Consider the following 15,729-nt stretch of genomic DNA (forward strand, 5'->3'; position numbering starts at 1 on the left):
AACCAATTGACTTGAGCTCTTACAAATTTTCAAGCTAAATAGCTATTCTATTTTGGTTCAGGGAAAAAGAAAATCAAACCAAGATAAGCTTTTAAATTCAACTTCCTTTCCAGAAGAAAGGGAAAGCAGGAATTGTAGAGCTGCTGAACAAGAGCAATTTTCATTCTCTCTTGGTTTGAATGGGCTTCTTTTTCCCTCATGAAATGGGAACTTCTTTTCTGTGTATCCATACAGTTGTTATTATCGTTGTAATAATGAACTTCTGTTGAGAAGCAACTGTGCACTAGAAGCTGAAGCACTTCAAATCGGGACAATAAGACCAATACAGTGGCTTGATTTAGACAGGGGGCCCTCAATTCTGTTTAGAAATACATTTCAATCATTTTAATGAAAACGGCGGCAGCAGCCGTGGTGTGTTCGGAGACTCAACGTGATACCGCCTGCAAGCTCTATTGTCTTTCGCTGATTAAACTGGGCTGGTTGAGAATTACATTTCTGCACCCTTGGTTCTGCCGTGGTGAACACCAGGAGTAAGCAAGCTCTTATTCAGGTCCCAAGCAAGCCACAGCCAGCATGTCAGAAAGTAAGATTCAAGTCAGGGACCCCTTGGCTTCAACTGGCTTTATCGGATCAAACAACTCCAGTGGGGACAGAGGCAACAGGAAAGAGCTTCCTCAGTAAGGAAAATGAAGAGCAGGAGGAAGGAAAAAATAACCTGAAACTCAGATGGGCAAGAATAGGGGTGGGGAGTGAGAGCTAGAGATCATGTGTCAGCACCCAGAGTGGAGGAGAAAGAATTCTGATTTCAGTCCACGCCACCCCAGACTGCAGCATTGAGCACCCCAGGGCTGGCGTTCATCTCAACCCCCTCATTTTCTCTGTTGAGGAAACAACCCTGGAGAGGTCAGGTGACTTGCTTAGCATCATGTCACGTGTCTGGGAGAGAAGGGGCATGAACCCATGTCCCCCAATAACCCACGCTGCCTCTCCAATATCACATTATTTTCCTTGCACTGTTTCCTTTTTGGGTTCTTGCTGTGGTTTGAAATGACAGTGTCAAGCTTCAGGGACAACAGGACCTGCTGAGTCCACGGAAGGGTCTCTGCTTATTGATTGAATGGTGGTGTCATCCTGTGCTTTCGAGCAAAGCTTTCAGAACCAGAGAGATCCAGGCTCACTTTCCAGCTCAGCTCCGTATCAGCTGGACAATCGTAGGAAATTCACTTGTCATCTCTGGGTCTCAGTTTCCTTTTCTGTAAAATGGGGACAATGAGAATTGTATTGACCTCTGAGGGCTATTTCAAGGAGTAAACAAAAGAATGCACGTAAAGTCTCTGTTCAGAAAAGAAGATGAAAGCCTAAAGAAGATTAAGTAATCTTGTCCAAAGTAACTCGTTCTTTAAGATGTGGACAGAACTCAAAAATCAGTCCGTGGGTGCTGAAAAAGTCAGTGCTCTTTTGTTCTCTTTTATTACCTCTTGGATATGATGGTTCATGTGTTAAGGGCCCAGTGAATGTCATTCATTTAGAATTCAATATGTGTGAATTATTTGAAAAAACTGCAGTAACCCCGAGTATATAAAAACTACCATAACCTAATGTCTATAGTAAAATATTACAAGGTCAGAGCTACAGTGAACCCTGTCAAGTCTGAAAAGACTTTAAATAAATCTTATTGACAAAAGACACTGTGGAAAGCTGGAAGAAGGTATCTGTAATGAAGACACAGACATCTAAGGACTGAAGTAATTGGAAACATGGCATCAGAAGATCTGCCCCTTTGTGCTGTGTGGTCTAGACACACTGCTTTACCTCTTTGTGCCCGTTTCTTTGTTTGTACAGTGAAGGGTTAGGTCTTGGAAATGGCTGAGATCTCACCAGATTTAAAGTCACCAAATCAAACCTAGAATTCAACCTAGAAAGATTACAGGCCCAAAAGTTTGTGAAATTATTGAGAAGGATCCCTTGACTCCAGGTTGAATTTAGAGAGAGAAATTTGCTAGCTGGCACGTGGAGTAGGAAAGGATCTCCTAGAAGTCACTAGATCAGGAATCCCATAGCAACTACAACCACTGTTCATTGACATTGTCTTCAATAGTAGGTGAATTTGCTGCTACAACCAAGTATTTTCTTTGCAACTGGCATATCCTTAATAATCTCCTTCCAGAGTAGTGCTCAGTAGCAGCTATTTCAGAAAGGAAATCAACATTTCTATTGTTTCTGTTGCAATATTGAATTTCAGGGAAGGTAGAGTTTTTGACATTTAAAGGGAAGAGCGCCCCCTAGTGGAAATATAATCCAATCAGACAGCCAAGACTACCATTAAAAGCCGATGGGTAACGTTCATGTTTGGAGACCTGCCCTACAGTCGAAGTGATTTATGCCACCAAGAAAGTGCACATCAGGCTTAAGCGTCTACCAAGAAAATGTACATTGCTATAAACAAAAAGAAGTTAGATTCTTTTTTTTTTTTAGAAAGAGTCTCGCTGTGTCACCAGGCTAGAGTGCAGCGGCGGGATTTCGGCTCACTGCAACCTCCGACTCCCTGGTTCAAGTGATTTTCCTGCCTCAACCTCCCGAGTAGCTGGGATTACAGGTATGCACCACCACATCCAGCTAATTTTTGTATTTTTAGTAGAGATGGGGTTTCACCATGTTGGCTAGGATGGTATCGATCTCCTGACCTCATGATCTGCCTACCTCAGCCTCCTAAAATGCTGGGATAATAGGTGTGAGTCACAGCACCCGGCCTAGATTCATATTTTTGGGTTATGATGAAGAGACAACAGAGCAAGAAAAAGATTAAGAAAATTAGGAACAGACAAGAGAAGTGGCATGAAAAGGAGGAGACAGAGGATAGAGCAGAAACAGTAAGAAGAATGACATGAAAATATGGATTTCTTCTTGGTAATTTTCTTCCTTCATTTTAGATGAAGGGAAATAGCTTATTCTAGAATAATTCCCTCCAGAGACCCTGTTTTTAAGTGGAACACCTTGTAGTACATTAGACAGGCAACAACTCCATTCTTGACAAAGAAACAAACCACCGCAACTCAACACCTGATTGGACAGAGAGCAGGCACCTCTCACTCTTCTTCACGTGCTTGAGGCCTTTCAAAAGGGAAAAAAATGTGTCTGATGCCAAATGAGAGCTTCAGTGAATGAATGCCACAGCAACTACGGCTACCACCGTTAAATTGACATTATGTGAGTTGGGCAAGAGATGGGGAGGCATTGATGAATTACAGACATACAGATTCAGGCGCTTTCTGAAGTTTTGTTCTAAGTGACATCTGTCTGTGTCCACGGAGACCATTCCTCCTATCCAGGTGCAGCACAGGGACCCGCCATGACTTCGGGGGTGGATGCATAAAGAGTTTTCCATTTTAACAGTTATGTCTTTATAGTCGTATGTGTTAGAGAAACTAAAACTCACCTATCAAACCTATGATTTTAAGAATTCTATTTTTAACATGAGGCTGAGTAGGTTTTTCTTTAAGTGAGCGATTTTAAAGACAATATTAAATAAATAATAAAGCACATGGAAAGGGAGGAGAGGGGGCGGAAGTTATGAGAGAGCACTGACTATCACCGAAGCTCAGAAAACACTGCAGGAAGTGAGCAGATGTTATTCAAGGGTTATCTTTCTATCATCCTCTCCCCTCTCTTGAGACTGGTCCTTCTTGCGTTCATTTTATCTATTGTGCTTCTCTAGTTTGCCCTGCTCCTGTCTTCACCGAACACATTCCTATTGCTCTGAATCAATGACAATGTCAATGGGCAGGGCAGTCCTTCTGTGGTCCCATTCAGCCATGGCTCCAAATTCACAATCTAGCAAAGAAGGGGTCTCTAGACTGCCACCAGCATCGTATAGTGAAGGAATGGCCTCCAAATCAGCCATTTTCCCAGGACCTTCCCACCCTCTCCACCAGCACTCCCCGCTCCTCCTTACCCCAGTGAGAAGAGCAGTGTACAGTGACATGTGTCAAGGGCTCCAGCCATGGGAAAGGTGGAATCCTGTCCAAGGAGAGACAGTAGCTGAAATCTTGCAATGCTGAAGCCTCTTTTTCTCAGATGGATTCCCCAAGAAGACTGCCATCTACACCCTTGTTAGTCAGAGAAGGAAAGAGTTACATTGAGAAATTCTCTGAGCCCCAGTGAGAAACTCCTTTCTTCCCAGCCACCTCAGGTGACAGGACCCTGCCCGTGTAGGCTTGGGCCTGTCCTTCAGGGCTCATTTTAATGGAGTGAAAAAGCATTCCTCAGTCAATGACATGACCTAGGAGTTCTTGGGTCATTTTCCCTTCAAATTGCCATTGCAGAAATGCAATGTGATACCTAATTTACAGTGTCGTGTAATCACCGAGAGCCTGCTCTGTGCAGCTGCCCTTCTCACCTTCCATGTTTAACAGGCCACCACTCTTCCACTCTGATGTCAAGGTGAGCCTCTGATAAGAGGGTGTGTTACTCTGTTTGTGTTGCTATAAAGGAATACCTCAGACTGGGTAATTATACAGAAAAGAGGTTTATTTGGCTCACAGTTCTGCAGGATGTACAGGGAGCATAGTGTCAGTATTTACTTCTGGGGAAGGCCTCAGGACACTTCCAATCATGGCAGAGGGGGAGCCAGCAGTCACATAGCAAGACCAGGAGTAGGAGCAAGACAGAGACGGGGGAGGTGCCAGGCTTTTTTAAATAACAGCTCTCTAGTGAAGTCATAGAGTGAGAACTCATTCATTACGATGAGGACAGGGCACCAAGCCATTCATGAGGGATCCACCTCCATGACTGCCCAGTAAGCCCATCTCCAACATTGGATGTCACATTTCAACGTAAGATTTGGAGGGGACAAAACATCCAAATCATATCAGAGGGCCAATCAAATCCCCAGAACACTAAAAGAACAGCAACCACTGATCCCCACTGGGCATGAAGAGTAGCCAGAGTGCCAGTCCTACTTTCCCACCAAGACTCAAAACTGAAGACAGCTTAGCCTATTTTGGATGCTATTGACTGATACTAATGATTTCACTCCTATCTACACCCAGAGTTTGGGGGCATAAATGCAATGTGGTACTATAAATGTTTTAGCCTGTGCCAATTCCTATGGTATAAATACTGTCATCATAGCTAATTTGAATCTACAAACATGATGTCAACTGACTCACAAAATTCCTGAAAATTTTAACAAGCAGCTCTTGCAAGTTTAAGTCTGCTGCAACATAGCACTTACATGTATGTTCTATAGAGTTCTTTAGCAGGACATGGTACTGTGTGGTTGGGGATGCCAGTGCTAGCATCTCTGACATATTCCTTCATCTTCACCTTCATCCTTACTTTTCCTTCCACTTTTCCTCAGTTATTAAAAACTCCTCACGTCCTCTCTTTTTATCTACTGGCTCTCATTTTGTATGGACATTCAGGCCATGGGGAAACTGAGATGATGCATTTCCATTTTACTACGTCACTCATTCTGTGACAGCTGAAATTCGGGCAGAGCTGAAAACAAGCAAGTTAGACATAAAAGATTCCACAGTTGCTACAGATACTGTTCAAATATAATACATAATTGGGCACTAATAATTAGAGATCTGAAGTTGAATAACACACAGTCCTGCCTTTTAAGGCTCACAGATGAATGAGAAGATGCAAATAATGTATCCATGGCAGACATTAGCAATTGATTCCAGAATTCACATACCACTGTTTTTTCTTTCTCAATACAGTGATCCCTACTGATTAATCACAGTTGGCACTGAAAATGGAATGTATTTACCATCCCTGGCCTATGTGTATCAAAGCACTAAGTGCAGGAGAGAAGGGACAGGAAAGATGTAAAAGGCAGAAAGGTGCCAATGGAGGGTGCCATAGACAAGTCTCACTGCAATTTATACCTACTGCTGGCCCTGTCTGTAGACCTACCTCTAGGTGCGTGTCATCTCAAGGTTGCCATGAAACGCTACATTTTTGTCCCCAGGATTGTCCGTGGCAAGAATCAACGAGAGGGCACAGGCATACCTGTGTCTGTGGCTGTGGGAACAATGGAAGGGGCTGAGCTTATTGCTCTGGAAGGCTGCTATTTGTGATTAGAAGGGATCATAAGAATGATGGAAGCCAAGCTGTGCTTTCAGAGAGGGGTCCAAGTATGGAGTGCCAGCCATGATCCACTTCTTCCAAAGGCAAGTGGCTGCTGCTCTGGGGGTGGGAGAGGAGCTTGAGAAGGAGACTCACACTGCCCCTGTATGTAATCTGGTTCCTTTCCACATTGTCAGGGGCCTGGGAGATCCCTGATATTTTATCTTCAAATGTGATCTGGGGTCTATAGTTGGACACATAGATGAGATGAGTTTTTTTTAATGGAAGAGAAGGGAACTTTTTTTTTTTTTTGAGACAGTGTCATGCTCTGTCGTCCAGGTTGGAGTGCAGTGGCACGATCTTGGCTCACTACAGCCTCTGCCTCCCAAGTTCAAGCGATTCTCCTGCCTCAGCCTCCTGAGTAGCCGGGATTACAGGCATGTACCACCACGTCCAGCTAATTTTTGTGTGTTTTTAGTGTAGACACCACGTTGGCCAGGCTGATCTCAAATTCCTGACCTCAAATGATCCACCCACCTCGGCCTCCCAAAGTGCTGGGATTACAGGTGTGAGCCACTCAGCCTGGACAGGAACTGATTTTTAATACACAGTGCTGGGATTACAGGTGTGAGCCACTCAGCCTGGACGGGAACTGATTTTTAATACACAGTGCTGGGATTACAGGTGTGAGCCACTCAGCCTGGACAGGAACTGATTTTTAACACATACTCTATCATGAGCACCCATTCTAACCCCAATACTAAGCCTTGGTGAGGGAGGATGGTGTCCTGGAGCAAATAGGCAATAACAGCAGGGTTACAGGCACTGCCTTGTCCTGGGGTTGGTGTCTTTGCTGTTAGCCACTGAGTTCCTAGACTCTGGAAGCTTCTTGTCTCAGACCTAATGTCTCTAGGACCTAATGGTTCCCTGAGCCTCCTGAGACCCATACCTCTGACCTAGAGTAACATAACCGTGCCACACCTTAGTTTACATTTGTGTGGCTCTTTACAAACTTTGTATTTTTTTAAAGAACCTTTTGAAAGGATGTTAGTGAGAAGCAGCCAATGGAAGGGATCTTTGATGGTGAAATCCAGGCACTGTAGTCCTACCGGATACTTCCCCCAGAGCACTGCCTTAACTACTCCTTTGCTAAAAGGCTGATCTTGTCCACATACTGATTTGTAGAAAGCAAAGCTCAACATGAAATGAACAAGCTGAAAGTGCTGGGCCAAACAGGGTCCTGAGCCCTTAACCCCTGGGGAGGACTGCAGCGAAGTTCAGAGTATAACATCACTTGCTCCACGTGCTTTTTCTAGGTTCCGATCAAAAGGGAACAGATCGACAGCCTCGATACTTTGCTGGTAGAGTCATCACTCAATCACAGCATCCCCAGGGAATAGGAGAGGCATAGGATCTAACCCTTGCTATTTTTATTTTTGGAGACACAAATGAGGCAGTCGGTTCTGGAGGAAGTCACGAAATAAGCTCTGAATCAGATGGTATTTCACCCACCATCGGAGGCAGGATGACTTGTGCTATCACCTACCAAATCAAAGAGCTCTCCACACTTGCTAAATGGGACATGAAATGGCCTTGTGCAGTTCCAGCACAGAAAAGGCAAGGACTGGGGTACCATCCAGGCTGCAGGCAGACGCCCTCCCTCCTTGGGGCCTCAGCTTTCTGGAAGGGAGGGTGGGAGTGTGGAGTGTGGGAGGAGAGAGAGAGAGATCCCATGTCTGCCACTGCCCAAAAGAGCCAAGGTCTTGGTGCCGGCAGGAAAGACAGTGAAAGTGAGATGTTTTCCACTCAAAGTTAGAACTAGAACCAGGAGTAGGAGTAGTAGAGGGTGCAGAAGACTTTTTTTTTTTTTTTTTTTTTTTAGAAAGAGTCTCACTCTGTTGCCCAGGCTGGAGTGGAATGCAGTGGCACAGTCTTGGCTCACTGCAATCTTTGCCTCCCGGGTTCAAGCGATTCCCCTGCCTCAGTTTCCCTAATAGCTGGGACTATAGGCGCCCACCACCAAGCCAGGCTAATTTTTGTATTTTTACTAGAGAGGGGGTTTTGCCATGTTGGCCAGACTGTTTTTGAACTCCGGACCTTAAATGATCCAGAGGGCATCTCTTTCTATGAACCAGAGCCACCAGTGTCAGCTTTCACTCCCGGCACCCCCTGTGCTCCCTAGGACTCTCGCTTTTCTGTCTCCTCATGTCCAATTCCAGATTCTCCTCCTAGCTCTTCCTCTAACTCCCTGCAACCTGGGCAAGTAATTTTTGAGTATTACCACATTAGAAACAAGGAGAATGAGTTTGACCTCTCTGTATCCCAAATAGCTATAAGCTCCTTTGGGGTGCTGGTTGTGTCTTATACCAGTAGTCCCCAACCTTTTTGGCCCCAGGGACCAGTTTCATGGAAGACAATTTTTCTATGGACTGGCGGGGGGTGGGGGGGTGGTTTCTGGGTGATTCAAGCCCATTGCATTTATTGTGCATTTTATTTCTATTATTATTACATTGTAATATATAATGAAATAATTATGCAACTCACCATAATGTAGAATCAATGAGAACCCTGAGCTTGTTTTCCTGAAACTAGCTGGACCCATCTGGGGCATCTGGGGGTGACGGGAGACAGTGACAGATCATCAGGCCTTAGATTCTCATAAGAAATGCGCAATCTAGATCCCTCGCATGCACAATTCACGATAGGGTTCGTGCTTCTATGAGAATCTAATGCCGCTGCTGATCTGACAAGAGGCAAAGCTTAATTAGTAATGCGAATGATGGGGAGGAGCCGAAAACACAGATGAAGCTTTCCTGGCTTGCCTGCCATTCACCTCCTGCTCTGTGCCTTGGTCCTGGTCCATGGCCCAGGGGTTGGGGACCCCTGTCTTATGACACTTTATTTCCCAGAGCATCCAGAGCTGTACTTGGAACATACAACATACTTGAGCATGACCTTTTGATGTGATCTGCTCACACAGGATTCACTCCCAGCTAATACAGACCCTTCCTTCCTCTTAAAGATTCCCCAGGAGTTTTATCATAATCTAGGTGTTTGGGCAATTAAAAAAAAATTATGACAGCTATTTTGATTGAACACACCACAGAGAGAGTGTTCGGTGCTATTTTGGAAGGAGCCTATTTCATTACTGCAAAATTCTTATTTTAATTCTTGGATGGTCATTAAAATGGAACCCCTTTCCATGTGAAACGGTTACCCTGCATCTTGTGAAGCCTCCCCAGAAACTGGGACCTTATTTCCTCTAAAGGCAGTTGATCAGTTCTTCCAGCTTTTATGCCACTAAAAATTTCTACTTTACCAAATGCTGAAATCTATTTGTATAGCATACTGAGATCTATTTGTGTAACATACTTCCATTGGTACTCTACTCCTTTGGATATTTATGAGAAATAAATAAAGTTATAGGTGAATATTTTATATTGTAGGACATAGAGGTTATATTTGGTTTAGTTTTGTTTACCTCAATAATCTAAACTTATTTCCTTATAATAAACATTTATTTAGACTGAAGAAAAAAAATAATACAAGTCCTAACAAACCCCTCCCACCACTTCCACTCCAGCCTTCCAAGGACAGCACCGCTTTGGCTGGTTGGATATGCAGGGACCCTCCGTGGCCACAGAGAGGAAGGGCATGTTCCCTTCCTTTGCTCTCAGCCTCCTGAGGGTCAGCTGTAACCTAGCAAACTTTCAACTTGGGGATTAATGGTAAGTGTCCCTCAGGACGTGGGTGTCATGAGAACTCCAGGACTGAAGTCTCTGGGGATGGTGCTTTGGGTGAAAAGGCCAGCCGGGTTTCCAGGGGTAGGACAGGATCCTTCCAGCATGATCAGAAACTTACTGGGCACCCTTACAGCTGGCAGGGCTGACAGTAAGAGGAGCCAGGCCAGGCAGGATTATAGATACTTCTACCATCTCTGTTATGGATGCCCAAGGAGACTGGGCACAAACTGATACTTAATTTTTTATTCAAATCTTTTCATTGATAAAATGAGATAACAGGCTTCTCTGTCTATGGAGTAGCCATTCTTTTATTCCTTTACTTTCTTAATAAACTTGCTTTCACTTTGAAAAAAAAAATGAGATAATTACAACCCATTACCTTGTGATTCCTTAAATGTCTGAGGAAATTAATGTCAGGATCTGAAGCTACTCTAAGAAGAAAGGCTGAATTATGATTAGAATTATGGATCCTCAAAGAGCTGTGAAGAGACATTGTGTGAGCCTGTGAACCTACTGCCTGTAGATAATGAGAACTGATGAGCAGTTCATAGTTTAAGTTTTTACTGTGTGCCAGGCACTGCTCTAAGCACCTCCCATGAATAAGGACACTGTGTCCTCAAAACAACCCTTTCAGGTAGGTACTATTATTATCTCTACTCTACAGCAAGGAAACCAAAGCACAGAGGTTAAGACTTCATCCACAGTGCCACCTAGAAAGTGAGAGTCTGGTCAGGGGTGGTGGCTCACACTTTTAATCCCAACACTTTGGGAGGCTGAGGCAGGAGTTCAAGACCAGCCTGGGCAACACAGCAATATCCTGTCTCCAAAACAACAACAAAAAAATGGGTGTGGTGGCATGAGCCTGTAGTCTCAGCTACTCAGGAGGCTGAGGCAGGAGGATCCCTTGGGCCCAGCTGCATTGAGCTATGGTCACACCACTGTACTCCAGTCTGGGTGACAGCAAGACCCTGTCTCCAAATAAAATAAAATAAAATAAAACTGTATTAGTCCATTTTCATATTGCTATAAAGAAATATCTGAGACTGAGTAATTTATAAAGAAATGAGGTTTAATTGGCTGCTGATTCTGCAGGCTGTTCAGGAAGCATGGCAGCATCTGCTTCTGGGGAGGCCTCAGGAAACTTACAGTGAAGAGCCAGCACTTCACGTGGTTGGAGCAGGAGGAAGAGAGAGAATGGAGAGGTACCACACACTTTTAAAGGACCAGATCTCACAATAACTCAGTCACTCACCATCACGAGAACAATGGGATGGCGCTAACCCTTTGTTAACTACGCTCCCATGATCTAATTACCTCCCACCAGGCACCACCTCCAACACTGGCAATTACAGTTCGATATGAGATTTGGTGGGGACACAGATGCAAACCATATCAAAAAGAAAAGAAAGTGAGAGCCAGAGAGTCAGCCCTGCTCCTCACCCCACCACAACCCTGGCAGGTGGTTATGCGGAACATTCTCGTGGGCTTGCAGCGAAGTGTGTTTATGAACTTGCATACAAATAGGTATGTTCATATTAACATTGATCATTTTATCTTTTTTTAGTCTGGTTTCTCCTCTGCTACTGATCCTCCATAAGTATAGGGATTGAAATAGCAAGGACAGATCAGGGGAACTGACTGAAGAGTGACCTGTATTGCCCATGGGAGCTGCAGGCTGAAAAGGTGCTAAAGAATGTCCCAGACAGCAAGTAAGCAAGGCAGTGCTTAAAGTGGTGCTGGCTTAAAAATAATAACCCCCCAACTAACAATCTGATGTGAATCCTAATAGCCTCTCTTTGGGCTCCTACCTGCCCACGATCTTGGAGACACACAGCAAAATCATCTTCTGCAGCCAACTCTCTTAACTACATCTGCCTGGAAGGCAACCAGCGCCTCACCTGTTGCCCCAGATGTCTGCAACTAGAGATTCACACAACCTAGACCCAGTTAGAGCCCAGGCAAACTCTTCAGCCTTTTCCTGTGATAGAACAGAAGGATGCAGAGACCAAACCATAATGTGTGAAACGTAAGGACCTAGCAAATCACAGAATGGAGTCCCCTCTTTTTATAGGGGATAACACTAAAGCCAGAGAGGTTAAGTCATTTGCTTCATATCACACAGCTAGTGCCTTATTCATCTTTGTTTCCCTGAAGTCAAACATAGGAGGTATCTGGTAAATGTTTAATTAGTTATCCACATGAATTTTGGGAGGCTACTGAACCTCTCTGGTTTCAGTTCTATCGACCACAAAATATGGAAAATCATCCCTGCTCTATATGTTCCACAGAATTATTGTGAGATGAGGATCCAATAAGATTTATCCTCTGCGCCTCACCTTCCCTCCAGATATAATCACTGGCAGGCAAGAAAAGTGACATATTATCTTTTCTCTTTTCCCCTCTCCTCTGTCTTCTAAATTGGGAAGCAAAGTATCGTGATGTCCTAGCCAAGATCATACACTGAAGCAGGAGAGGATATTGACTTAGACTTGGGTGGGAAACCAGAGAGGAAAACAATTGAGAGACTTCATGGGGTTTTGTCTTTGATACGTTTTTTTTTTTATCAAAATTAACTATATTTTGTTCCTACCACAAGGAGAAGAAGTGAGTGTATTGAGACACCCTAGAGATAACCTGGATCAATCACTTCATTTTAGAGATAAGGACCTGAAAGGAAAAGGAAACCTGCCCCAGGTCGCACAGCTGGTTCCCACCAAGCCTCCCGATTCCTGCCCCTCTCCTGAAAAATTAGCCTTTACACACAGCTTCCAGAAGGGAGGGTACTATTCTCGGCAAGGCTCGAAACTAAAGCAGTTGGTATCTATAGCCAAGGTACGCTTGGTCTTATCTGGGCAGCTGACTCACTTCTGGACTCAGCCCCCTCCCTGACTACTTAACTGCACATTCTTGTATTTAAAAAAAAAAGTACCATATTTATTATCATATTCGTGCATATCCTAAGCATTTCACATGTGTAAAACTCTGCTACTGTATTCGCTACCCCCTCTATCTTGTGTTTTCTTACATTTTTGCGATCCCATCAATTGCTGTTTTTTGTTGGTTTGTTTTGTTTTTACATTTCAACTTTTATTTTAGATTCAGTGCGTAGATGTGCAGATTTGTTACGTTGGAATATTGTGTGATGCTGCAGTCTGGAGTATAGATCCTGTCACCCTGGTAGTGAGCACAGTACCCGTGAGGTAGTTTTGTAACTCACTTTCCTCTGCCTTCACCCTCTGGTAGTCCCGTGTATTGTTCCCAGTTATGTCCATTTATGCTCAATGCTTAACTCCCACTTGTAAGACAGAACATACGGTGTTTGGTTTTCTGTTCCTGTGTTAATTTGCTTAGGATTATGGCCTCTAGCTGCACCCATGTTGCTGCAAAGGAATGATTTCATTCCTTCCATTTCTTTAAAGGGGATGGCTTAGGGTTCTGAGGGGCATCCTCATTACAAATCCAGCTTCCTTGACTCTGGAGCCTCCCTTGACTCTTGCAACAAGTCTGGTTGAACAAGTCTTAATGCTCTATCACATTGATGTCTGTGATACTCCACTCTCCCCTTTTCACAGACAGTGGCCTCTCTGACCACTCTTCCCCTGGGGTTGCTCCTCCCTCCTAGCCTGGATATGGGCAGAGAATCCCATGGCCTCGGCGGTAATCTTTAGGCAGAAGGCCCCTTTACTTTAGCTCAAGCCCCACCCTCTCTTCTTTGCTCTAAACTGTGTTTCTACATTCATGCCCCTTCACCAGCCCCTCCTCAAACCCAACAGTGCAGATGAATGAGGGCCTCCCCACCCTGACAGTCCTCCCTTGACTTCACATCTCCACCCTGCCTGACCTAGAAACTTTCCATTCACCATCACTCCTTTCTCTACCCTGACCCCCAGCTCCGAGTTCTTCCTGTAGGTCCTACACTTGCCACGCTTCTCAGTGTATCCCATTCTCTCTGTTCTTATACTGTCATAATCTTATCTCTGGCAGCACAGCCATAATCTCCGAGCATCCAGACATCTTCCCCCTCAACTCATTCTGCATTCTGTTCTCAGAGTTGTCTTCCTAAAGCCTGGACATGATCTTGCACCTCTATGGCTCAGAAACCACTGATGGCATGATGTTGGTTATCAAAGTCATTCCAAATTCCTGAGCCTGGCATTGCAGATGCTTACATGTCCTCATCCCATTCTTGTAAGTTTCCAGAACACTCACCATGTGCCATGCCAGATACTGTGCCAGGTGCTTTTGCATTATGACATGTGTGCTAAGCACTGCAACTTTGAAGTCATCAGTGGAAATGGTGACAGATATGGGTGTCTTTTAATATTTTCAACCTTCAGCAAAATGAACTCAGAGTTGAGTGATTTTTTCTAAGTTCTATATTTAAAAGAAACATTCAATGATAAGGAAACATCAATCGATTAGGAGAATTATTAATAACCAACATTTTTGAGCACTTACTGTGTTCCAGTCAGTGGATTAGCATTTACATACATTGGCTTATTTAAATGTCACAAGAAACTGCAAGTCATTATTATAGTTCATTTACAAAAGACGAAACTAAAGATTAAAGAGGTTAAGTGACTTGCCTGATATCAGAGACCAGGAAGCAGTGAAGCGCACCAGGAACCCAGGCGTGTCTGATTTCCAGGTCCTTGCACTTCATTGTTCTACTCTGCTGCCTTGGTAACAACAGGTTGCAAGAAGTGTCAGGGAGTGCCTCCCTCCTTTTCCCTCCCTCTCCCCTCCCCCGCCCCACGTATGACTTCATGCTCCTGGTTGCATGACAGCATGGGATCTAGAAAGCACATACCTTAAGTATAATGTGTGAGATTCTATTTAAAATTCCACATTTTGGGCCAGGCACGGTGGCTCACACCTGTAATCCCAGCACTTTGAGAGGCCGAGGTGGGTAGATCACCTGAGGTCCGGAGTTCGAGGCCAGCCTGACCAATATGGTGAAACCGCCATCTCTACTAAAAAAATACAAAAATTAGCCAGGCATGGTGGTACATGCCTGTAGTCCCAGCTACCTGGGAGGCCGAGTCAGGGAAATTGCTTGAACTGGGGAGGCAGAGGTTGCAGTGAGCTGAGATCACGCCACTGCACTCCAACCTGGGCAACAGAGCGAGAGTCCGTCTCAAAAGAACTAAATAAACAAAATAAAATTACAAATTTTAAGTGGGGGAAATAAGGAGATCAACAGGTACAAACTTCCAGTTATAAGATGAATATGTTCTGGAGATCTAATGTACAGTATGGTGACTATAGTTAACGATAGTGCATTGTATGCTTGAAATTTGCTAAGAGAGTAGATCTTAACTGTTCTCACTGCAAAGAAAAAATTTAAGGGTAACCGTGAGATTAATACTAATTAACTTGATTATGGTAAGAATTCCACTATACATACATATATACACATATATATATAATCATTACACTGTACATGTTAGACACAAACAATTTTTGTTTGTCAATCATACCTCAATAAAGCTAGAAAAAAATTCAAAATTTTCTTTTGATAGTATTCATGGAATAATGGAAGACATTATAGTTCTCATGACAAGACAATGTCAACATCCAGCATTTTGATGTACTTGCATTGGCTGGGATTCAAATCTCATCTGAAGCAATGGTAATAGCCTCTGTTGGAATGTCCCAGCCCAGATCACAAAGCACTTTCCCACACTGTCTCCCTGAATTCTCACCAAGACCCTGAAAAGTGCTACTAGCCTCATCATTAAAAATAAATAAACTTATTAAAAATATACTGAGATCATAGAATTAAAGATACTTGCCTAAAGTCACATTACCTGTAACTGGTCAATTTTTTAACTGCTCAATGTTGCTCGTTTTTTTTTTTTTTTTTTTTTTTTTTTTTTGAGATGGAGTCTTGCTCTGTCGCCCAGGCTGT

At 43.8% G+C, this 15,729-nt stretch overlaps 1 long non-coding RNA gene across 1 annotated transcript in view; it reads right to left on the minus strand.

Annotated features, from left to right (window-relative positions):
* Window positions 1–361: 361 nt before the first annotated feature.
* The window catches only part of LOC111545760, a 27,950-nt gene continuing 12,582 nt past the window's right edge, over window positions 362–15,729 (minus strand). The window contains exons 2-4 of the long non-coding RNA XR_002732536.1: window positions 5,234–5,499; window positions 3,953–4,106; window positions 362–1,253 (exon numbers count right to left, since the gene is read on the minus strand). This is a non-coding gene — a long non-coding RNA (uncharacterized LOC111545760). The remainder of the gene's footprint in view (window positions 1,254–3,952; window positions 4,107–5,233; window positions 5,500–15,729) is intronic.

This window comes from Piliocolobus tephrosceles, chromosome 7 (assembly GCF_002776525.5).
Source record: "Piliocolobus tephrosceles isolate RC106 chromosome 7, ASM277652v3, whole genome shotgun sequence".
NCBI classification, from domain to species: Eukaryota; Metazoa; Chordata; class Mammalia; order Primates; family Cercopithecidae; genus Piliocolobus; species Piliocolobus tephrosceles.